General features: G+C 44.3%; 2 pseudogenes; both read right to left on the bottom strand.

Annotated features, from left to right (window-relative positions):
- The window catches only part of LOC135213733 (chitinase-3-like protein 2), a 239,599-nt pseudogene that overhangs the window by 134,687 nt on the left and 81,146 nt on the right, over positions 1-23,766 (bottom strand).
- LOC135213755 (ras-related protein Rab-27A-like) overlaps positions 15,102-23,766 on the bottom strand; it is a 78,270-nt pseudogene continuing 69,605 nt past the window's right edge.

Here is a 23,766-nt window from a genome sequence, read left to right on the forward strand (position 1 = left end):
CCTGTGTTTCATTACTGAAGAACGCCCCGCTTTCATTGCACACCGGACAGCAATGAAATGGCAGTTAGCGTTTTCAGTCATTTGTAAGCACAGGTTTAGAATCTGAGATTCCTTCTCTCGATTCAGCTGGAAGACGTTGGTTGCATTCATTGCCTACCTTCGTCTCAAAGGTCACATAGTGTTGTTTCCCTAAGCTGAGATTCAACGTCTACGAGATTTTCTTGCCATCAGGGACCTCGGTCTTTTGAAGGCAATTGACTTTCGCCTTTTGAGCTTATGCATTAAGAGAATCATCGCCGCGCCGTCCGGCATCGGTGACTAACAAATATTTTATTTGTTTGGTCTCTCAGCATAACTCTTTTAAAGGGCGAAGGTCACGTGACTTACCCGGATGCTTGGACAACTTGCCTCTACTGATTCTGAACCAGTCAGTCGGCAGCTGTCAGAGCGCCCGAGTCAGTTACGAACTATGCTGACTTAGTTCGGTTGTTCCAGAGCAATCATTACTTCGTCTTAATAGCTTGTCAGTATGAATACTGTACATAACCAAAGTCGAGAAGAGGGATAGGTCATATGACTATCCCCCCACCCTTCTTTTCGTCTTAGGTAAACTGCAGACTTCTCTTGAGAAGTCAAGCACAAAGGGATGGGGATTTGTGACGCTCGATTTCCGTACCGATCTTCGTAGCGAAGACTCAGAACCCTTCGGTAACTGACGATTGGTTCGAGTCCTTCACAATACCCTCCCTAATGGACTTCACCGCCTCCGATACGAAGGCTATGCTGCTTTGTCCTGTGAAGGCGCGACGGAGCTGTCTGAAGAAACTCGACACCCAGGATGAGTGTGGACGCCTCTTCATCATTCTCTCGCGTTCCGCAAGAACTTCTCCGTGGCGCAGGTAATGAAGGCAGGGGCCTGGTCCAACCGGACCGCATGCACTCCTTCTACCTTCGGGATATTGCCCACAGTTCCTTGGATCTTTTTCCTTGGGAACCTGGTGGTGCTCAACACGTTGTGTAGTTAACCAGACCCTCGCAGGCTGAACAGCATCGAGTCCCTGGTGTGACGTAGAATGGATGAGGAATGAGAGTGTGACTGGCTCCTCTTCCCATCTTTTCTTCCCTCTACCTCTGGGTAGAGGGACACGGTCGTCACCCTGCTGGGTAAGGACGAGATGCAGGTGAGCTACTCAATAGAGCACCATCCTATCCCTTTCAGTAGGGATAGGAGTAAATATCCACCACTTCCTCCAACAAGGGGGAGGAAGTGGATGCCAAATTGAGACAAACCCATCATTTTATGATTGTCTCTTGCAAACAGGAACAAGTTCTTGCTTGCTGGTACGAAGAGATACGCTTGCCTCTCTCTTAGTACTTGGCCCAGAGGTCTGACCATTGATCCTGCGGTGCACACCCCGATCAATCGGACAGAGGTTTGGATCCCTCCTTGCTCTTACGACCAGGGGAGGCACTCCAAGGTTGGACGAACACCAGTCTGTTCACCAAAAAGACTCAGATTCCTCCCACCAAGAAGTGAGTCTTCCTATTGTTAAAGGACCGAGGGTTTGTATTACGTATCGGAACAAATGACAATTTGTCGAAAATTGCATTTTTCCTAACTATACAAAACTGAGGATCATTTATCATAGTCCACCTCATGCACCCCTCACTCTGCAACTTTTTGCATGGGCCTAAAGCAAAAGTTGATTCTTCACCTCTCGGGCGCGCGCACGATCGGACAAGCAGTTAACTACCGTTCTCCCCTTGTTCGAAGCTTTACGACCGTCCCAGCTGCCGCTAGTTACCTTCCTATTGTTAAAGGACCTCAGGTTTGTATAGTTAGGAAAAATGCAATTTTCGACAAATTGTCATTTTTTGTTGTATTATACATGAAATTGCGCACATTTTCATATATAAAACATTATGTAACGGCTAATTTAAAATGGTGCAAATATTACGACAATTGACGAAAAAATTTCTGATTTTTTTCGAAAGAGTTACCACGCAGACGTAAGGAAAAAGTTTTTTTCATAAATTCACCATAAATTGAAATATTGTGCTAGAGACCAATTTGTTGCAAAATAAAGTTAAATGATTGAATATTAGTAGAATGTAAGAGTTTTAGCTTACAATTGATTTTTTTACCATTTCAGTTGAGTCAAAGTTGACCGAAGGTTGAAATTTTGGCACATCGTTATTTATATGAAAATATTTCAAAAAAACTGGTAAAAGCTACAACCATGGGTTGGTTATTGATGTATTCTACATGAAATTGCGCACATTTCCATATATAAAACTTTATGTAACGGCTGATTTAAAAATGGGGCAAACATTACGATATCGGACGGAAAATTTATGATTTTTTCGGAAGAGTTACCAAGCGGACGTAAGGAAAAAGTTTTTTTCATAAATTCACCATAAATCAAAATATTGTGCTAGAGACTTCCAATGTGTTGCCAAATGAAAGTAAATGATTGAATATTACTAGAATATAAAAGTTTTAGCTTACAATTGCGTTTTTTCGACCACTTCGGTAGAGTCCAAAGTTGACCGAAAGTCGAAATTTGGCACTTATCGTTATTGTATATTAAAATATTTTTGTTGTATTCTACTGAAATTGCGCATATTTTCATATATAAATACTCCATGTAACGGCTAATATAAAAGGGTGCAAAAATTATGTCAAAATGACTAAATAATTCTGAGATGTGTCCCTGATGCTTTTTTAGTGCGAGAAGAAAGAAATTCGCGCTTGCGCGCCTGGGTAACGATTGTAAACAAAACATCACCTTGATCCGTGAGCTCCCAGCATCCCCCAAGGCGAGTGATTCAAAAGTTTTTTCGCCTAGTAGCCTATAAATTTTTCTGCAAATTTTTAAAAACTTTATGTCGCCGCACCATACGTCCAATTGGCACCCAACAGACAATTTATATCAACATTTAATACGCCAATTGGGCGTTAAAGGGTTAATCTTGCAATCCCCGCTTGCATTGGCACAGAACATTAGGGTTGTTAGACAGTCTTTCATGGGCTTGTGACAGGGAAGTGCCTTCTCTTCTGCCGTAATGAACGTCGTCCTTGGTATCTTCTTCCAGAACAACCCAGTCTCGTCGCAATTGAAGACTTGTTGGAGAGCTAGTTCTTGGAAACACAAGCTTTTTAAACTCTGCTGCTTCGTATCTGAGCTTTGCAGCCTCGCCATGCCGAACAACACTGTGGATGCCAGTCCTTCTCTTAAAATTTTCGAACCAGCCACGGCTCGCCTTAAAAGTTTTATTTTTTTTTTTTTTTTTTACTGTCCACTGATGTGCCTGGCTCATTTTTTACTTGAATATCGTAGAGCTACGAGCCTTTTCGCAAATGATGCTCTCACTTACGGAGTCTCCTGCCAACTGCTTCTCATTTATCCAAACCATAAGCAAATTTTCTATATCGACAAGAATACAAGGCTGTTGTTTCGTCAATACTGTGACACCTTTCGATACTTTACTGGCTTTAATTTCTTCCTTTTCTTCAAAATAGTGCAGATTGTTGATTGCGATCGCTTGTAGAATGCTGCAATGTATTTCATGCGCTCGCCTTTATCATGCATTTGGATAATTTCCTTCTTCATTTAGACCATAATCATCATCTTTCTTGTGCTTTCCTTCTTGCTGCTTGCCTTCGTCATCTTGGGAGCCATTTGTTTTAGTATTTGAGTAATAATAATGATAAGCACTATCACGGAAACACAACGTGCACAAATCACTGTGCAAATTTGAGAGCGTATACGGACAAATGCGTTCAATATTAACCGCCACCGAGAGAGTGAAAGAGTTGATAGGGGAAAAGGGGTTTTAGGGGGTTTTGGGCATGCGTGGGAGGAAGCATGTGACCCTCGTAAGTTTTGGCCAAGAAAAATGCGTTCGCAGATCCCACGCTCATCCGATGTAAATAATGCAGGCGGCCCACGAGGGAAATTCAAACATTTGTATTCCGAGCGAAAGATTCGGATTCTAGGACGAGGGCATCATTTCGCAAGATAAAAAAATTCATATACTAATCAGTTCGTAACCCAAGGTATTACTGTATTACTGTCGTAAGTCAGTGGCCCTAGTGGGCTCATTCCCACATGAATAAGGTTCATCTTCTGAATAATTTTGGTAAACGGCTTGAAATGTAGTTTACAATCATTTTCATTAATGTTTTTGTTTTATATAAGAAAAAAATATAAAATGACTGTCCAGAGAAGGGCTATTATCTGTTGTTTTTTAGAGTAGGTGCTGGGGATCTTGGTAAATGTCATTAATTGTATGCAATGATGCACTAAAGATTGATTAGATCATTGCCACAGAAAGAGCTGTGTTAAGAATTTTAAGTGCTGTTCAGGAAAAATAATCTGGAGGATGATAAGTACTTAAGCAAGATATAAGGTAAGTGGGAGACTGAATTTACTCTGATTTTGCCAGAATAACTAAATTTTAACCTTGCACTTCAGTTTTCCATCCTAAATTAGTCATTTACAGTCTCCTTAAGGATATTAATTACTTTTAATTATGAACTGAGTTGTCAAGTCTACTTTTGAATGTACTTTGGTCATTCATTATCATCATACTTCTTTTCCTATTAGTTTGACGTTTCATTGAAAGCAATAAAGACTAGCACATGATGAATGTGATAAAGTAGATGACAGCATTTAATTGTTCACCAATTTTTGTTGACTGTACGTGGTGAAAAATGTCAATTCCACTGAGCCACTTTGTACTATAAATTTATTTACCAACTATCTCACCTTCCCCAAGTACTTGTGGTGAACCACATGTATGAGAACGGGGGAAGCGATAAAAATGCCTGGATTTTCCTATTTTTTCTTGAAAGGTGCTAGTATGCCAAATGACAGATGGCTATGTTTTCCACTCTACTCACTCCCAAAATACACAAAAGTTAGTGATTGCCAACCCTGTTGCTCAAAGGGAACAAGAGGTGTGTGCTCTTCTCCCCTCAGTGCTCTGGGCTAGTGGAACATTCATACTTGTCCTGAAAAACCCAAAACTCACAGGGGGATGAGAAGGAACCATTCTCCCTGTCAAAGCAGGCACATGCAGGAGAGGCTGCCCTTCTAGAAGTGCAACAATGACCCATAGGTATTGGCTTACAATGCCCTCGCCAAGAAGAGAAGCACACTTAAGAAAAACCACCTGGACCTCTTATGTAAGGCCTTAAAACTTTTGCCCCTCTTTTCTTTACCTGCACAGTGGAGAAGAGTGCAAGGAGGAGGAAAGAGAAAGAGAAACTAGAAGATGATTTGGTCGGAAGAAAAGGAATGATGACCACATTTCTTCTCCCCTCTCTCATGCCCCTCCCTATTTTTCATGCCAGAGGCTTGGTCAAGGCTAGAATAGCCACTGCAATGGAAGGATCCCCTTCCTTCAGCAGATTGAAGATATGGGAGCAGCAGACACCAAAGAGACAGCATCAGTGACTTGGATGATATTCTTTTTCTCCTTTTGCCAAGTCATCTAGGAAAGGTATTATCAATAGACTACCTTGATTATGTGTGCCAGATCTTTGTCAAGTAATCAGACATTGACACAGTAATTATTTTAGGAACATCATCATCATCGGGCACTTAGGCAGTCCCTTCTGATGCTCCTGCCTTGGCTGTTGATAAGCCAATGACAGGGCTGGAAACTGTCTCTCTCGAGAATTCACATAGGCAGGATGTATGTTCCACCTCTCCTGAAAGACAAATCAAGAGAGATGGAACATAACATCCTGCCTGGTGAACTCTCTTGAGAGACTGAGAGTTTCCAGCCCTGTCATTGGCTTATCAACAGCCAATCAAGGAGCGTCATAAGCCTAGACATCAAATGCACGGCTGATGTGAATCAACTACTGTATTGTAGCCATTTCATCTTCTGAGGAAAACACAGCATGAACAGCAATCTCTCCATAGCAAGAGTATTAGCCTTCATTGGTAAGGAAACACTACTTTGGTGGTAAAGAAATGGAAGCCAGCTGAAGTACATTCCCCTAATGATGCCAGTGAACATTTTTTTGTTATTCAACATTTTTAAAACTTCCAGCTAAAGAGAAGATCATTCGTTTATTCCTTACACGGAGAAAAATAACCAGTTTTCCCCATATGATAAGAACAGTGCTTATGTGGGGTCTACAGAGGTGAGAGACATGAAGTAACCACAAGGTTGAAAACACAGGCATTTACTCATGTTAAATCTCCATCAAGATAAGGCAAAAAAAGGCAGTAAAGATAGACAAAAGCAACAGAAAAGAACCAAAATAAAGCTAAAATTAAAAAAAATATGTAGCTACTCAGCCAAATCACAGTAAATGAAGGAGAGAAAAAAAAATGTGACCAGATGGCCCCCCCCCCCCCCCATGGACCCCCCCAAAATGGTAGAGTAGGGGTGTTTACCCCCCTCACACCTCCATCTTCATCATGATGTACCTGTTTCCACTTCACAGCCAGATCATGAGTGTGTGAAGAAGACCCTCACATAATAAGCTTTGTTTTATATCCCCGGTTAGGAAGAAATTTCATCAATATATTATTTGTTTAAAAGATGACATTTCCTCCAAATATTTCTATTCATTTTCAAAAAAAAAATTATTGATTTTTTAAAAATAAAATATTAAACATCTTTTATACATGGAAAGGTACCTGTACATGATTGATGCTTCCATTTTTTCTTTTATAAAAAGAAAATGGTCGACAAAACAAATTTCTGTATCCAAGACATAAAGCAGTCCATAATTGAGTATTTGTTCATGAAACTTACCTGACAGATATATATATAGCTGTATTTTCCGAAGTCCGACAGAATTTAAAAATTCGCGGCACACGCAGTGGGGCGGCCAGGTGGTAGTACCCATTCCCGCCGTGGGAGGCGGATATCAGGAACTATTCCCATTTTCTATTCATATTTTTTCTGTCGCCGGTCGGTAAACAACTGTTTACAGACCTCCGCCTAGGATTTTGAAAACTTCATTAGCCGCTTAAGTATCCTAATTGTTATTTCGATTATAACTTGGATTTGTGGCTAGGCATACGCTAGCGTAAATTTTTTCATTGCATTTGATGTCTGAAGCTAGTTAGCCTAGTTTCAGACTTTGTTGTCTGCATGGTAAGGTGAGGCTACCGAAATTCGGTAGACACTCGCTTAGTATAGATGACGTTTACATGTTTTCTTGGCATAAGTTCAATGTAATTAGTGTAAGGTGTGACTGATTACGGAAGAAGGAGGATTCATGTACGCATTTTAGAGCGTGTTAGAATCAGAGTTTTCCTCCAAAGTAAACAGAAGTTAGAAATAATGAACCTTCTAACCTCCTGTAGATTTTATTTTGCCTAACCCTGTGGTATGGCTTACGGGCCTAGAAGAAGTGTCTGCTAGAGGATTACATCAAGTAATCTTAGACTAAAGTGCTCGCTCTCCATTCAGTGTTGTGAAGTGTAGTGTCCCTTGTGTTGTGGAGGGGGCGTCAGATCGGCCCCCATAATGCCTCTAGGCCTGGACCTCTGTCGGACTCCCAGGACTCAGGGAGAGGGCATGTCGAAAGCCGCAAGAGGGTTACGGGGGCTCCCCACCGATCTGGCGTCCCTTCGGCAGAACCTGTTGACGCTTCCCAGGCTGCTAAAGATCGTGCACGTGCACGAATCTTGAAGGATTGCTTCTCGTCCTCCGAGGCGTCCTCCCCGCGCAAGGGTTGGAGCTCTCGGAAGGACTCGCGCCCTCTAAGAAGCTTTAGAGAAGAGGACGCTTCACGTCCTCTCTCTCGTTAGGGGGAAACGTCAGATCGGCCCCATAACGCCTCTAGGCCTAGACCCCTCTGTCGGACTCCCAGGAAAACCAGGGAGAGGCATGTCAAAAGCCGAAGGAGGGTACGGGTTTTTCATGCTGATCTGGCTTCCTTTCGGCAGGTCCGTTGTCGCTTCCCAGGCTGCCGAAGATCGAGCACGGGCACGAATCTTGAAGGATTGCTTCTCGTCCTCGAGGCGTCCTCCCCACACAGGGGTTGGAGCTCTCGGAAGGACTCGCGAACCCCCCTAAAGAAGCTTTAGAGAGAGGACGCTTCCCCACGTCCTCTCTCTCGTTCAGAGGAAGGAGGAACCGCCTTTTTTCGGGGTCCTTCTCTCTCGGTCACGAGAGGATGAAAGAGTAAAGAGACCACATTTTTTCCCTTTTAGAAGAATGCACTGGCTCTTTTTCTAAGGGACATTTGAAGGAGGCTCATTCATCTTGCCAGAAGAGTGATTTGAGCCTCCTGCGGAGAACGCTCATGTATATATCATTTATACATTATTAAGGAGGCTCATTCATCTTGCCAGAAGAGTGATTTGAGCTCCTGCGAGTGACCGCTCATGTATACATCATGTAATACATTATTAAGGAGGCTCATTCATCTTGCCAGAAGAGTGATTGAGCCTCCTGCGACAGTGAACGCTCATATATCTGAACGCTCATGTATATATCACTTATACATTATTAAGGAGGTTCATTCATCTTGCCAGAAGAATGATTTGAGCCTCCTGCGAGTGAACGCTCATGAAGTTAGAGCTGTTTCAACCTCGCTAGCATTCCAAAAGAATATGGTAATCAAGGACATTCTTGATTCCACCTTTTGGAGGAGCAACTCAGTATTCGTCCCCTCTCCTCATTGCGCTCCGTATACGTTAGGTAACGTTCGCTTTACTTCGATAAAGCAAGCTGATAAGTTTGACGGCCGGCTAGCTGCTTTGCACAGTCAAACAACTTATGTCTCTGGTCGACAAGCACCTTGCGGAAGACGAAAGCCATACGTCTTCCTTTAGTGTTCACACACTTCAGGAGCAGCGTAGCGGCTCTCCAGGGAGACTCGCATGAGGACGTCCTTAAAAATTATTCAAATGTCATACGCAAAACGCGGTTCGTCATAACATGAGATGTTGGCAAGGTCGCTCGCCAGGACGCCTCTTGGACTTGCATGCATCAAGGCGACTCAACGAGTTCCTCTCTGAAACGTCGTTAGAAGACTTGGTGTTCTCTGCTCAGACACGCTCGTAGCTAAGCAGGACGTTTTTTGAGGACGCTCGGCAGGACGCTTTCCAGACATTCGCCAGGACGCTTCGGTGGAAGCTCGGCAGGGACGCTTGCGAGAGAAGAAAAGACTTGTTTGAAGCGTCTTATTTTGCTGTTGAAGACATTTCTTTACAGAAATTTTTAAAAGGATTCGGAGTTAGCGGAGAGACATACCCGAATTTTTTCTTCTATCCCTCTTTCCTCTTCATCGATTTCTTTGAGAATCGGGAAGATTATATACTCGAATTCCTGGGTGACTTCGGTCATGTTAAAGGGTTTTCCCCTCCCCCATTAGCAAAGTGCTAATAGTTTTGTCAAGTCAGGACGTTTTCCCCATTGTCATTTAAGTGGGGGACCCCTCATAAATGGGGTAGTTCTCATTGACATAGATTTTAACGTTTTTATCGTTTAAGCGGATAAAAACTCATTAACAATTTCGGAAGAGCTCTCTTTCATTTTCAGAGGCTCATCCGGGGTTAAGAAAGAAAGATTGTAGACTTTCCAGAAAGTCTTTTGTCCAATATCATAAGAACATTGAACGGTCTTTTTCGATCCACGGTTCTCTCTTGATGATCTTTTAAAAGTCTCGTTCATTAGAACGTGGACAGTCGTTTTCCTTTCTTTCTCTCTTCCTCGTCCAGGAAAGATGTAGTAGAGAATTCGATGTTCAAATTACTACAATACTTACGTAGTTTATCTGTGCGTCATTTTGCTAACGCATGGGTCGAGTCATATACGCATATCGTATTTACCTCTGCGGATAGAAGCCGAAACAAAAGAACTGTTGTTCTAATGTATTTATTTGACACTCCCTTCAACCTTCCAAGAGTTTTCGGAGGAAGAACAACTCTTCAGGTATTGTTACGACAAACACCTCAGCTTCTGTATTTAGCGAATTCTGTTTTCGTTTAAATAGGCCTGCTTTGAGAGTTTCCTTTGCTCGATATCATACCTATTCATTCGTAAAGGGAGTAGTGGCAACTCAGCCAGTTAGTATTCTGTTCACCATTGAAGCTTTCCTCGAGGAAGACTTCTCCTTCACTCTCTTTGATAGAGATCGAAGGTGGTCGATCTCCAATCCTTATATGTTTTCTTGAAGGAAAGAATTTAGGATGGAGATCGTTGTTCAGAATCCTATAAATATACTACGTATATTAACCTCGCGGACATGATCTTTACTAAGCAGTTGAACTGGTCCTAGGGGTAGGCGCATATCCTAGTTTTTCTACGGATTGCGACTTAGACGAGAAGTATTCTAATTGAACTGCAACTCGGGGTTGCCTGCAACCTCCCAGGAGTTTGTTTCAATTTTATATTCTTATGGTTTTGTCACGACAACACCATTTCAACTTTTATATTTACCGAAATTCGTTTCGCCTAAATATAATTGCTCGAGCATATCTTTTATGCTCGGTGGTTCTAGCCGAACGCATTCCTTTGTGGGATATGGATTACCTGGCAACTCAGGATGACGAGTCAGCGGGAGCTCAGGCTCTGCTACTGCGTATTGAACTGCCTGTGCCAGGCTGATAGCCGCTCAGTAATCAGCTGGGCCTCCGAGATGCCACGGTTGTTTATGTCTCTCTCTCTCCCCTGCTTTGATTGACTACCGAACCTATCTCGCCCAACAATCTTGGACTTAGGTCTCTGATTAAAAAAGGGGATTCTCGCAATTATGAAGGACATCTACTGCTGTGACGATAGATTCCATCGCCTTCGATATTGTGAGAATTTTCAACAGAGATATCTTAGACTTATTCGTTTTACTGTTTACCGCACGGTAACAGAAGTCTGGACAAGTCTCCCGCTGCATCGCACTGATAATGCTAATGATTTTACAGACATCTGAGTTTGTCTGTGAAATATCTCATATCGTAGGTGTACAATTGTTCATTGTTCATCCCGAATTAACAGATATGTCATAAAGACATCGCCTACTCTCCGACCTGACAGCTCTACTTCCAAATGTTCAGCCCATGAGAAGCAGTTCTTCAGGCGGCTTTCCCCTGTGTTTTCATTACTGAAGAACGCCCCGCTTTCATTGCAACTACGACTTCTCACCGGACTAGCAACTGATAAGCGGCAAGGTTAGCGTTTTCAGTCATTTGTAAGCACAGGTCAGAATCTTGAGAATCTTTCTCTCGATTCGTCTGTGAAGACGTAGGTTGCATTCAATATCTACCTTCGTCTTCAACGGTACATAGCGACGAATAAGATCTTCAAGAGATGGCAGTCTCTTGGCCAAGCAAAGCAGTGCTGCCTATTTTCAGTGTTCAATCGGAGGAGGCCGTTTCTGGAGTAAGTGAAGGGAAATGACTATTCCGTCCAACTCGACCTCTGTGAAAATTTCCTTATGGTTCTATCTTTCCGTCTGAAGTATGAGTAAGCTAGAAGTCCTAACTATTGTAGAATATGCAAATTGTTGTTGACGGCCTCTAGGCTCAGAGATTCGGTTCTGTCAAACAACAAAAGCTTCACGATCTTTGAGGTCTGTGGAGATCTTGAAAGTCTCTGGATCAAAGGTTCCGGCATGGAAACTTAGACGTTAGGTCTGAGTTTCTGATGCCAAAAGCATTTCGAACCTATCCTTTCTGCGAACTTATTACACGTGACCAGAAAGGCTAATATTCTAAAACCGCGCTAGCCACGGCAAAGAGGGTTAGTGAGGTTTTAGCCATCATCAGAGGTTTTGGCTTTAAAGGACATAATGCGGTCTGTCCTCTAAGCCTTCCGTTCTTGATAAGAACGAAAAACCTGTCTAACCCTTGACCCGAAGGCTTGGAGACCAAGGGTATGGCACAATTTATTGGGCAAGGGCATTAGAGTCCTGTGCCCTGTAGGCTCTCTCAAGTTTTTATCCTGATAAAACTATAGAAAGTCAAGGTCAACGGACAATCTGCGGTGCTCCGTAAAAAAGACCAGACTGGTTCATGTCCAAGAACACCCTGGCATTATAGCCAAGGAGTTCTTTTAAGAGGTTCTCATTCATTATGTTGGCATAAAGATTTGAGATTTTTTCTTAGTATGAATGCTCAAGAAGTGACGGGCGCGGCCCTCGGAAGCATTTCAACAGAAACATGACACTCAGTAACATCCTGAGTGCCACGCTTTAGCGAAGCAACTCTGTGTTCGCTCACACTCCCGACAATCTGCGGTGTTCCGTAAAAGACCAGACTGGTCATGTCCAAGAACACCCTGGCATTATAGCCAAGGAGTTCTTTTAAGAGGTCTCATTCATTATGTTTTGCATAAAGATTTGAGATTTTTTTGTAATATGAATGCTCAAGAGGTGAGGGCGCGGGCCTCGGAAGCATTTCAACAGAGCATGACACTCACCCCCCCCCCCCCGTAACATCCTGAGTGCCACGCTTAGCGAAGCAACTCTGTGTTCGCTTCACACTCCCGACGGGATGTGAAGACGACATTTGAGATCTGTAAGTCGCTAGGAAACCATACATTTCCGTAGATATATTATTGGGGGCAGGAAGCAACAGAATCCTATCCTATAGAAAAGGGATAGGTGTGCTTTTAACTTTGAAGGGTTGGTCGCTTGAGGCGCGTTCCTTTTTTCTTAGCCTAGAAGTTATGGAACTAACTTTGATAGTTAGGTCAGGTGGTGGTTTTAGCTTCGGTGCCCTCAGAAGTTATGGTCATAGGTGGTCTAGTCACATTGTGGTCACGTCCCCGTTGACAGATCATCTAGAGCGCACCAGCATTACAGGTCTCTACCTCGCTGGCAACTCTAGTAACGTAGAAGCAGACTTGGTGACAGTAATCACGAAGTCGGCTATGCCTAACAGGTGAGGAACCAAGATGTATATCATACTACTTAATTTAGTTTCCCAAAAAAATCCTATTCTGTTCTTCCCACCATCCGAAGGTGGGATTCAGCTATATATATAATCTGTCAGGTAAGTTTCATGAACAAAATGTTATTGTTATAATACAATTAAGTTTGTTCATACTTACCGGCAGATATATATAATTAAAGTGCCCACCCACCTCCCCTCAGGAGACAGTGGCACTGATAAAATATGAATAGAAAATGGGAATAGTTCCTGATATCCGCCTCCCACGGCGGGAATGGGTACTACCACCTGGCCGCCCCACTGCGTGTGCCGCGAATTTTTTAAATTCTGTCGGACTTCGGAAAAATACAGCTATATATATATCTGCCAGGTAAGTATGAACAAACTTAATTGTATTATAACAATATATTTATATCTATAGCAATTTTTCTTTTCCCAGAAAACTTGACATCTCCCTGATATGTTGAATTTGAGGTATTCCACAGGCCCTTATTTCTGTTAGAACTGGCTTTCTAATAGACTGTAACTGACTAGGATCAAGCATTGAGTTAGTGAGTTACATGGTGGCATACCTCGTCTGGCACTTAGGAGGGTGGAGGAAGCCCTCTCGTTCTCCTTTGTCCCAATTCGTAACCAAGATGCAAAATCTTTCAGTTCTGTACCTCACATTCAAGTTTCTCTATACCCTCCTTTTGAGATTTCATTAGTGGAGAGCCAGATGAGATGTTGCTGTGCTGGCTTTGCCCTAAAATGTTACTTGACAGGACAAGGAACCTTCTATGAGTATGGGACATAACAAGGAAGAGGTATCCAAAAACACCATCTCTTTCTTGTTACAGGAGGTAATCTAAGCCTACACCTTCATGGTGCAGAGGACCCTCTGACCCACCCCAAGCTCATGATATTAGGGGCTTTGTGAACCCCCTCTTGCTTTCCAAAAGAGCAGAGCTCAGTAAGTAACAAATGTAGCATTTAGGTATGTTAGACTACCTTCACCAGCCAACCAAGTAGTTTAACTACACGGAATTGTGAGGGTATCCCATGAGTCATTCGAGGCCTTTAGCTCAAATGTGCAGCTCACTCAGGCAGGAAAGAAGGGGTGTGTACACTGAATTGTTTTCTTTCCACATCCCATACCCACAGACATTATTAACATGACCTGCCGAACCTCTCTTGAACTCTTCTAAGGACGAAACCATAGAAAAATGAGAGGCAGAATAATCTTTGTGAGAAACAGCCAATCAGCTCTCGAGAGAGACTTTGATAAAGAAGAGGCTGAACAAGAAGGAATTGGAACACCAGCCATCAAGGAAGACGAGAAGCCTTCTCGAGATGGTAATGTCAGTTTCTTCTTGTACTGCCTCTATTAGCAAATCTCTCACTGGTCAGGAGACCAAGACAACACACACACACACACACACACACAAGGGTTACTTACACTGGAAACATTTATTCTGCCCTTACTACAAGTGGGATGTGGGTATATAGACAAAAAGGACAAGTAAGGGGAACAAGGGTTGCTGCCATCTCCAGGACATTGTCTCTGAAGCCTGCGAGGCTTAGCTGAAACACAGGCTTGCATTTTGGAAATGCAAGTAGAACACAAACAACACAACACACACAACAACAAAATAAAAATATAAAACAGAACACCTTAAGACACATATGTAAGCAGGAAGTGCAAAATGACCAGCTTCTTGCAAAAGATGGGCACCGAACTTTCTTGCTATGAAGGCGGTTAGAGAGAAACTGGTATGATTGTGTAGCGGAGGTAAAGCAGTTAGCGTAGCTTCCTCCTCCCTACTGGCTAATGCGTGTTGCCATCAATTCTTTGTTTTTAACCAGACACCAGCTAGCACCTGAGAATTTATCCCTAAGTTAAGACCAAGGTTCGTTCCATATCTGAAAATCAAGTGGGCTTACATGCTTGGCACACTGCTGGAACCAACACCTCTCGCTAGTACCACCATCCAGCAACTGTGTGTTCAGCTATGCATTTACAAGGCACTATAGTTTGTATCTCTGTGGGAACAAAAAATTATAGGTACCAATGATAAGGATAAGGTAGGCATACTAGTTATTAAGAATCCCTTAATGATATGACACTTTTTATTTACTACTTAATGGATCACAATGTATATGTGATGAGACTACATAAGAATTTATTCTACTTAAATAAAAAACAGATTTCAACGAACTAGATAGGATTACACTTCAAAAGGATAGTTTGTGTAAGCTTAACTCAAAAATACCTGAAAATTCAAATTACTAGTAATGACTAGGCAGTTGACAAAAACTTAGAGTTAGAATGACTTTCACTAGCAAGAACAACTGGAATCCATCTCTGCTTCATCATCCTCTTGATTAGCGTTTTTGCTCTGCCTCTCCGGCCTGGAAGACGACTGGAATTCTACTGCCAGTTCCATTCTCTTCATAACTGCATCAAGGAGATAGTTAACAGCAGCTTCAACATTTTGGGGCCTGATGCAGCTGAAGTTTCAATATAGTGAAGCCTGGAAATAAAAATTAGGCAATGAAAGAGGTAGGAGGCATGGAGAGCAATATAGAGCTGAAAGCATCACATTTTTGCAACTTACAAAAGTTCTTACAGCTAATAAAACAAAAATTACAAGCCTAATTGTTAGTATGCCAACATCCTTTTTAAGCAGGAACAAACCAAATAGCAAATAGTTTACTGACCTATTAATAATTAATAAAGTATAGTTCTGAATCACAAATCCACTCATCACAAAGCAGCGCAGAGCACTCCAGTTCTTTTCTGGATGTCACAGAAAAGACGGCGGGAATAAGCCAGAGGGTAACTGGTCAACCATTTCCAATGGCATCTTCCTCCATCACCAAGGCCCGAGATTACCAAAACTGGATAACGCCCCTAAACTAAAGCCTATATCAGCCTTGGAAGACTTATATGACACAAAGCTCCACTCCCTGTTACTGCCACTTTACCTAATGGCATGACAAGCAATCCTCAACTCATGGCAGTGGAGGAAGGAGATTGCCACTTTCAACAACCCCTTTTCTTTCCTTCTTGGGCTGGGTGTGAGAGGATATAGGGCAAAAGGTCAGGGAGGATTTCCCACCTTTCTTGGAAGAGGCAGACTCTGCTACTAAAGCACATGCTTCTCCATGCACAGACATAAAGAACTTGCCACCTTTGCCCCCTGCAAGGGTTTGAAGGACACTGCACAGCTAAAGATGAACTCTGGAAATCTTTCCTCTGAAGCTCAACCATGGCCTCTTTATCTTTTCTGGATGTAAGAGAATAGGTGAGCCCAACACCAAACTGTTCTGCCAGTGGGATGCTACTCTTCAGGGACAGCTGAGTAGAAAGCAATGAGAGAATACTGTCTATACTACAAGGAACCTGGTTTGCCCAATGCTTGGGTGACCTGTGCCAAGAAGGTAAGGGCCCTCCTACCACGTATGCCAGTGACCTCATATATTGCTCTCTTGCCTAAAGGCAAGTGTTCATCCACAAGAGATGCCATTACTATAAACTCCAATGCATTGGCTTTTGCAGCTTTAAAAGAAAAGCCCTCTGACTAGAGTCTCTTGAGTAAGAACATGTTTATTCTTCTTTCCACCATTATCTCTACATTAAGGGGTCGGTTGCCTGATGCACATTCTCCACTGTCTTCTATCAATGCCATCATCCTCCGCCACCCCCAAACTCTTCTCCATATCTTCCTTCCACTTTATCTTGCCATCTAATTCTTTGTCTCCTTGATCTTCTTCCTCTAACAGGTTCCTTCCAAACCCTCTTCGCTCCCTCCTCATCATCCATCCTCAACACATGCCCATACCATCTCAATCCTGACTCTCTTATTACTTCTGTAATCTTTGCTAAGCCTGCCCTTCTTCTATTTCATTTTCCAATCTCAAGCAGCGATACTCCCGTAATCCACCTCTGCATTCTCATCTGTTCTTTCACGCTTTACTTCCCTCTTTCTCTTAGAGCCCATTACATAACACTGTTCTTATCACGTGTTATAATATATCTTGACTTTTAGCTTGATTGGCATTTTCTTATCACACACCACTCCAGCTACCTCTCTCCACTTCCCCATGCAGCTTTTATCCTACTGTTAACTTCAGCCTCACATCCTCCCTCTTGGCTTAAAGTAGATCCTAGGTATTTAAAACTTTTCTGCCTGTTTTATAATCAAGCCTTCTTTCTTCTTGTATTACTATTCTGTCTCTCCCTCTTCCCAATACTGCTCAGCAAAAAAAACTGTTTCACTTACGTTTACCTTTAAGGCACACCTCTTTAAAGATTCCTGCCACTCTCCAACCCTTCTCTGTAGGTCCTCCTCATTTTCAGCAGTAATCACCAGATCATCAGCGTACAAAAATTCCCACAGCTCTTCACTCCTGATCGCTTCACTCAACACTCCATGACCAGCGCAAAAACAAAAATGGGCTTAATGGTGTAATCAACACTAACTTCAGTTTTCTGTTTCCCCAACTGCAGTTATCACTTTTGTGCACTTTCTTTTATAATTCATCTTGACCAGCCGTAAACTAATTTCTGGACTAATTTTAATTTTCCTCTGAAACACCAAAACATCACTTCCTCTTGGGATTCTATAATATGCTTTCTCTAGGTCTATGAATGCACAATAGAGCTCCTTGTTTCCCCCTCTAGCATCTTTTTCTGTAGTTGTCTTACTATGAAGATGGCATCCACTGTCCATCTTCCTCTCATGAATCCATACTGCTGTTCCCAATCTTTACAATCTCTCATCTCTCATCCAGTAATCTCTCTAAAATAAAAACTTTCAATCCATGCTCCTGTTAGTTTTAATTCCCCTGAAGTTATCAAACAATCCATGACATCTCCCAATCCCTTAGCATTTCTTCCTCTTCACATATAGCTTTTTAATAAATCAGCATCCATTTCCCCCCCTGTACTAGTAATTTGAGCATTTCAATTTGGAACTCTGGTGATGGACCATGGTGATTTACCATTCTTCATTTTCCTTAATGCTCTCTTCACTTCTGTATCCTGCATCTCCCTTTACTGGTCCACTTCCACCCTCTGTGCTTCCCCAATCTCCTCGCTCTCATTTTCAGTATTTAACTGTTGTTCAAAATACTCTTGCCATCTCTTCTTAATGTCTTCCTCCCTATACAATATAATTCCATCACTATCCTTGATTGACACCTAATCTACCCACATTCTGACTCTGCCTTTTCCTCAAGTTTGAAATCTTATAGATATCTTTTTCTCCTTCTCTTGTTCCTAGTCTTTCATTCAACCCCCCTGCAAGGCACGAGCCCCAGGACATCGGGTATAGGCCACCCCCTTGTCTTTCTCCAAGAATCTGGCATCAGCCAGGTCCTAGGGGCATACCTATTCTCCTCCTCACCTCTCTTTCCTCTTCTCTATACCTTTCTTCTGCACCCTGCATGCTTACTTTCCAGTCCTTAAAATGCTATTGATTTTCTTTATGTAATTGATTCTTGCACCTCTCCATTCCACCACCACTTTTCTCCTCTTGACACTCCATATCCGTTAGCTCTTCCCACCAGTTCCTCTGCTTCCCCAACACATATTTCTCTCATGTCTTGAGTAAGAACCTAAGACCTGTTGTCAGCAGGCAAATGATTTGTTGGTTTGTATGGTGTTTTTACAGTTGCATGGAACCAGTGGTTATTCAGCAACGGGACCAATGGCTTACGTGGCTTCCAAACACCTTCGAGAGTGAATTTCTATCACCAGAAATACATATCTCTCACTTCTCAATTGGAATGCCCGAGAATTGAACTCGCGGTCACCAAGGTGACGCCAACACCATACCGACCACGCCACTGAGGCACTAGCAGGAAAATTGATGCAACCAACAACAGAGGAATAACCTCCAAATCCTCCAGAGTATAGTTCCTCCGCTGGTGTGAAAGTGATGAGGGGAGAGGTTTGCTCAGTCTACTAGAGGCAAATGAACTTCACCCACAGATCAGGGCATACGTTTCCTCCCAACCACCACAAGCCAACTGAGACCAATGCAGTCTGATACATGGTTGCACCTGCAGGGGAGTTGCCAAGGTCCAGCTCAGTTGATGAAACCTTAGGCAGATGACAAGCCAAAGTATCCTTAAGATTACTGGCATAAGAATGAACAAAAATAGTCTCAAAAATGGTTGCTTTAGCTCAGCCTGAAGGGACTCCAAAGGAGGAGGTTCCTCAAGACCTTACAGATCCCCAGAGGCACAAGCTGCCTCCTTCACCTGTAGTATAGGTCACACCAGACTTTCCAAGAAGTTACGGTGTTGGTGGTCTGGTGCATGATCTATAATTTGTGCTTTTCTCATAAGCTTATCTTTTGGGTATTTTGTTGTGATTTTGTTTGTAATGATTTAAAGATGGCCCTCCTTGAAGGTGGCAGGGGAGATACCTACAGTTGTAGAGGTCAACCCAAAATATGAGTGATGCCACCTTCCACTAGGCATGTAAACTCTTAGATGACACATCATAATTCTTTTCAAATACATCTCTGAGAGACCCAAGTTGTTCTTGAATGTAGCTGAGTGCTTACATACCCAGTGGAAGGATGCTACCACTCACATAGTAAAAATCCAAATGAGAATACCATACAAAAAAACACAAAAAATTATAGACCAAGAGCAAGGCTGGTGATGCTTACACCTTCTTGAGGCACTACAAATGCTGGAAAAAACTAAGCATCAAAAAAATTTAAAAAAATAAAAAATTTCTCTCCTCCCCTAGCGCAAAGAGAAATCAGCTTGTGCCTACCTTGGTGCTAAAAAACCTGGGCTAGAGGGAAAGAGAGAAACACCGGATGTCCTCGTCTATCATACCAATCACACCAGTAAGTGGTACCCAGCCAACACCACCAAAATATGCTAAGAGGAGTACCAATACGGCTCATAACCTTCCTCCAGACAGAAATCTTGACAGAGGCCACACTATTGAGTAAGCAATAGGAGCAATGAATGACTAAGGCAATGCTAGGAAACAAATCCACTGGAATATCCTACACTTTAATATTTCTTAATCTTTAAGGGATGGTCCAAATATACATTAAGCACGCCCTGACTGGACAAACTTTAAGGTCGGCCAATTTAAGAAAAAAGCACATCATCGAAAGATATGCAAATGCACATGGTGCAAGAAGAATTCAAAAATTTTGTCTGGTACCCTCCATGGGAAGTTGAAAAATGTTATTGTTAGTATACAATAAGGTTTTGTACATACTTACCTGGCAGATATATACTTAGCTTTACGTCAGAGACGTAAAGCTAAGTATATATCTGACAGGAAAGTTCATGTACAAAAATCACAAATTTTAAGTAATTTGTATTTTTCCTAGCTATACTTGCCCCCCAAAACTACTTTCTTAGGAGAATCCTGGATGTCAATCCGGTACTGACCAGAAAAAACTTGTTATTCCCTCCCGACCCCCAGCCAGGTATGCCTTCAGGGTCGAAGATCATGACCTCTGACCTGCAGTCCTTTCCACGCCCCTAGGGCTCCTGCCCTCATATACACAGGGATGGACGGGTGGGTGGGTAAAAATTCCGTAGTTCGGGTTAAGTATAGCTAGGAAAAATACAAATTACTTAAAATTTGGATTTATTCCGACGCCGTATATTTACCCCGAACTACTTTCTTACAAGACTTAATCCTTAGGAGGCAGGAGTATCTAGGGAAAGATGAGTCCCTACAAGGAAGAAGCAGCCTCCACTTCAGGAAGGAAGGAGGAGGGAGATCCACTCCGCCGGTGGGGATTAGGGCGGAGGTGGGGATCCCCTCGCCGTATGGAGGCAATCCCGACAGGTGGGAGAGGAGGGAATAAAACTCTGAGTGTAATGCAATGGTCTGTAAAAACGAATATTCCTTTCATGGACTCACCTAAAGACTGAGGAATTTTGGCGATTACATCAAAGGCCCAGTAGGGGAAAAGAGGGGGAGGAGCAGGGTAGGATATGAAGGATGGACATACCTCATACACACACTTGCATTCATACGACGCATAACCCCCCTAGGCTATGCTAGGCTAGATCCTCTGCTGGCCAGCTGCCACCGGCCCTATCTCAAAGGTGTCAAGGGACCTCCTCATGCAATCCTTGAGGTAATGGTCGTAAAGGTGGACTGTCTCTTCCATACCCCTGCCCCTAGGACCTGGCTGATGGCCAGATTCTTGGAGAAAGACAAGGGGGTGCCTATTACCCGATGTCCTGGGGCTTCGTGCCTTGCAGGGGGGACCAGTCCCACTCCCTTGTAGGCCCTCCTGATGGTCCCCTCAACCAGAAGGAGATGGTGTTCTTCGCAACCATCCTCTTCTCACGTCCGGTAGAGACGAAGAGGTTTTGAATACCGCGGCGGAGTCCTTCCGTTCTGCTGAGATACTTCCTCACCGCCCTGACTGGGCAGAGGAGCAGTCTTGGGATCCTCCGACTTCAGAAGAGCTGGAATGGAGAACTCCACGAACTACTTGTCTACCACCGACAGGTTCTGGGTCTTGGCTACAAAGGACGGCACGAATTTGAAGGTGAGTTCTCTCCAACCTCTTCAGCGGGACACCTGGTAGGAGAGGCCATAAGCTCCCCCCCCCCTCTTGGAGGATGCTAAAGGCAAGAGGAAGACCGTCTTGAGGGTGAGCTCTCAGTCTGTGATATCCTGAGCGGCTCAAAGGGGGGCTTTTTCAGAGCAGCTAGGAACCTGGACACATCCCAGCGAGGTCCTGACAGGGAATTTTTTTTTTTTTTTTTTTTTTTTTTTTGGGGGGGCAGGTCCGTTCTAATCCCCTAATGAGTAGGGAGGTGTCCTTGGAATTCCCAAGGTCTACCCCTCCTTGATAAAAGATCTGGCTCAAGGCTGCCCTGACTCCTTTGATAGCCGCGATGGAGAGCCCTTGTCCTCCCTCATATGGACTAGGAATTCAGCGACGTGGGGAATCTTGGTTCTTAGGGGGTCCAAGTTATATCCCTTGCACCAGGCCCTGAAAAGCTTCCACTTCGCTTGGTAACCTGCTTTGGAGGTCCGGAGTCGATTGAGGACCTGCCTGAGGATCCGAATGGGGGGGAATGCATTGAGGTCTAGCCCGTCCAGGGGTTGCTGGAACGCGTCTTTCCCACACCGCTGCCTGGGTCCAAGACTGGGGAGCAGAACACCGGGAGCTTGCAGTTAAGGGTCGTTGCAAACAAGTCTATGGTGGGGGAGCCCCACCTCCCGATCAACTCACCTGCTACTGCCGGGTGTAGGGACCATTCCGCCCCTAGGACCTGGCCTTGCCTGCTGAGTCCGTCGGCGATCACGGTCCTTTTTCCCGGAATGAACCTCATTGACAGGGAGAGGAAGATCCTGGCGTTCTCAGACCCCCATGCTTTTTGGCGTAAGCAACGACGGTGGTGCTGTCGCACATGACTGTCACTCGTTTGTTCCTCAGGCTGGTTTTGAAGACTTGGAGCTTTTGAGGATGGACAGGAGCTCCAGGCTGTTGATATGGAGTTTGCACTTGCTTTCTGACCACTCCCCCCTTCATTTCTGTCCGTAGGTGGGCTCCCCAGCCCTCCCTCGATGTGTCCTTAAATAAGAGCATCTCCGGAGGGACGTCAGCCAAGGGAACCCCCCCACCAGAGGTTCATGTCGTCTAGCCACCAGTGAAGGGCCTCCGCATCGACTGAGAGGGAGCTATCAACTCCCATGGGTTCTTCCCGTCCGAGGCCCACCCGTCCTTCAAGTTCCACTGGACGGGGCCCTCATCTTCAGCCTTACCCTGGGGTACTAGCTTCTCCAGGGAGACGAGGGCCTCTGCCACTCTCGAGCTGGTCAGGGCGTGTCTGTCAGGAAGGGAGTCACTATGACCTTGAAGTTGGATATTTGTTCCTCCAACAGGAACACTGCTCTCACTGTATCTAGATCCATTCCCAAGTACACTATCCTGTTGGTGGCTCCAGGTGAGACTTCTTCCAGTTCTGGGCAATACCTAGACAAGTGCAGAGGTTCAGGAATTTGTCCCTCTGCTCCCTCCAGAGATCCTAGACGCATGCCCTTCTTGTGGGCCCAGGCTGACACGAGGGAGAATATCCTTCAGAATACCTGGCGGTGCCATGGACAGGCCAAAAGAGGGTCCTGAATTGGTACGTCGATTCCTCCCACCTTACATGGAGGTACTTCCTGCTGAAGGGGTGTACTGGTATCTGAAAGTATGTGTTCTTGATGGTCCAGGGACAGCATGTAGTCCCCTTCCCTCAAGACCGCCAGCACAGAGCAAGGGGTCCGGGGCCTGAATGCCCCACTGTCCGGCTCCCCAGTTAGGAGAGGTTTACGTCTCGGAGGGGGATCCGGTAACCATCCCTGAGGACCTGGACAGTCCAGGGATTGGTCCCAAGATCTTCCCAGTCCCGCCAATGATTAATGAGGCAACCCTCCCCGCCTCCCGCCCCGAGGCGTCAAGTCGGGTAGGGAGGGCCTTGCCTCCTACTTCCTCCTGGGGAAGCGGCCACTTTACCTCTGCGAGAGGGCACAGACCTGGCTCTAAAAGAGGAGGGGAGGCTTTAGCGGTCCTGGAGGAGGGCTGCGTTCCCTGATGTCCCAGCCTCCTGCAGATGATTCTGACATACCCGAGGGGGCCACTTCCCCCCAGTCGGGGTCCTTGTCTCGGCTTCTGTGACCGATAACTTCGTCTTGGCACTGGTTGCCTGCCCGAGGACGATGCCCTGTAGATGACGGAGTCCTGGTCCGTCTTCCTCACTGTTCGATGGCTTCTTCACCCGGCTACCTGGGAAAAGGGATTCGCCCGACACTGGAACGTTCCGGAGGGCCTTCGCCTCCCTGTCCAGGAGCCCTTGGGAGGCGAGCGAGTGAGAACTGTGTCTCAATGCCTCAGGACCCAGTACGTCCATTGGCTGT

Source organism: Macrobrachium nipponense, chromosome 43 (assembly GCF_015104395.2).
Source record: "Macrobrachium nipponense isolate FS-2020 chromosome 43, ASM1510439v2, whole genome shotgun sequence".
NCBI lineage: Eukaryota > Metazoa > Arthropoda > Malacostraca > Decapoda > Palaemonidae > Macrobrachium > Macrobrachium nipponense.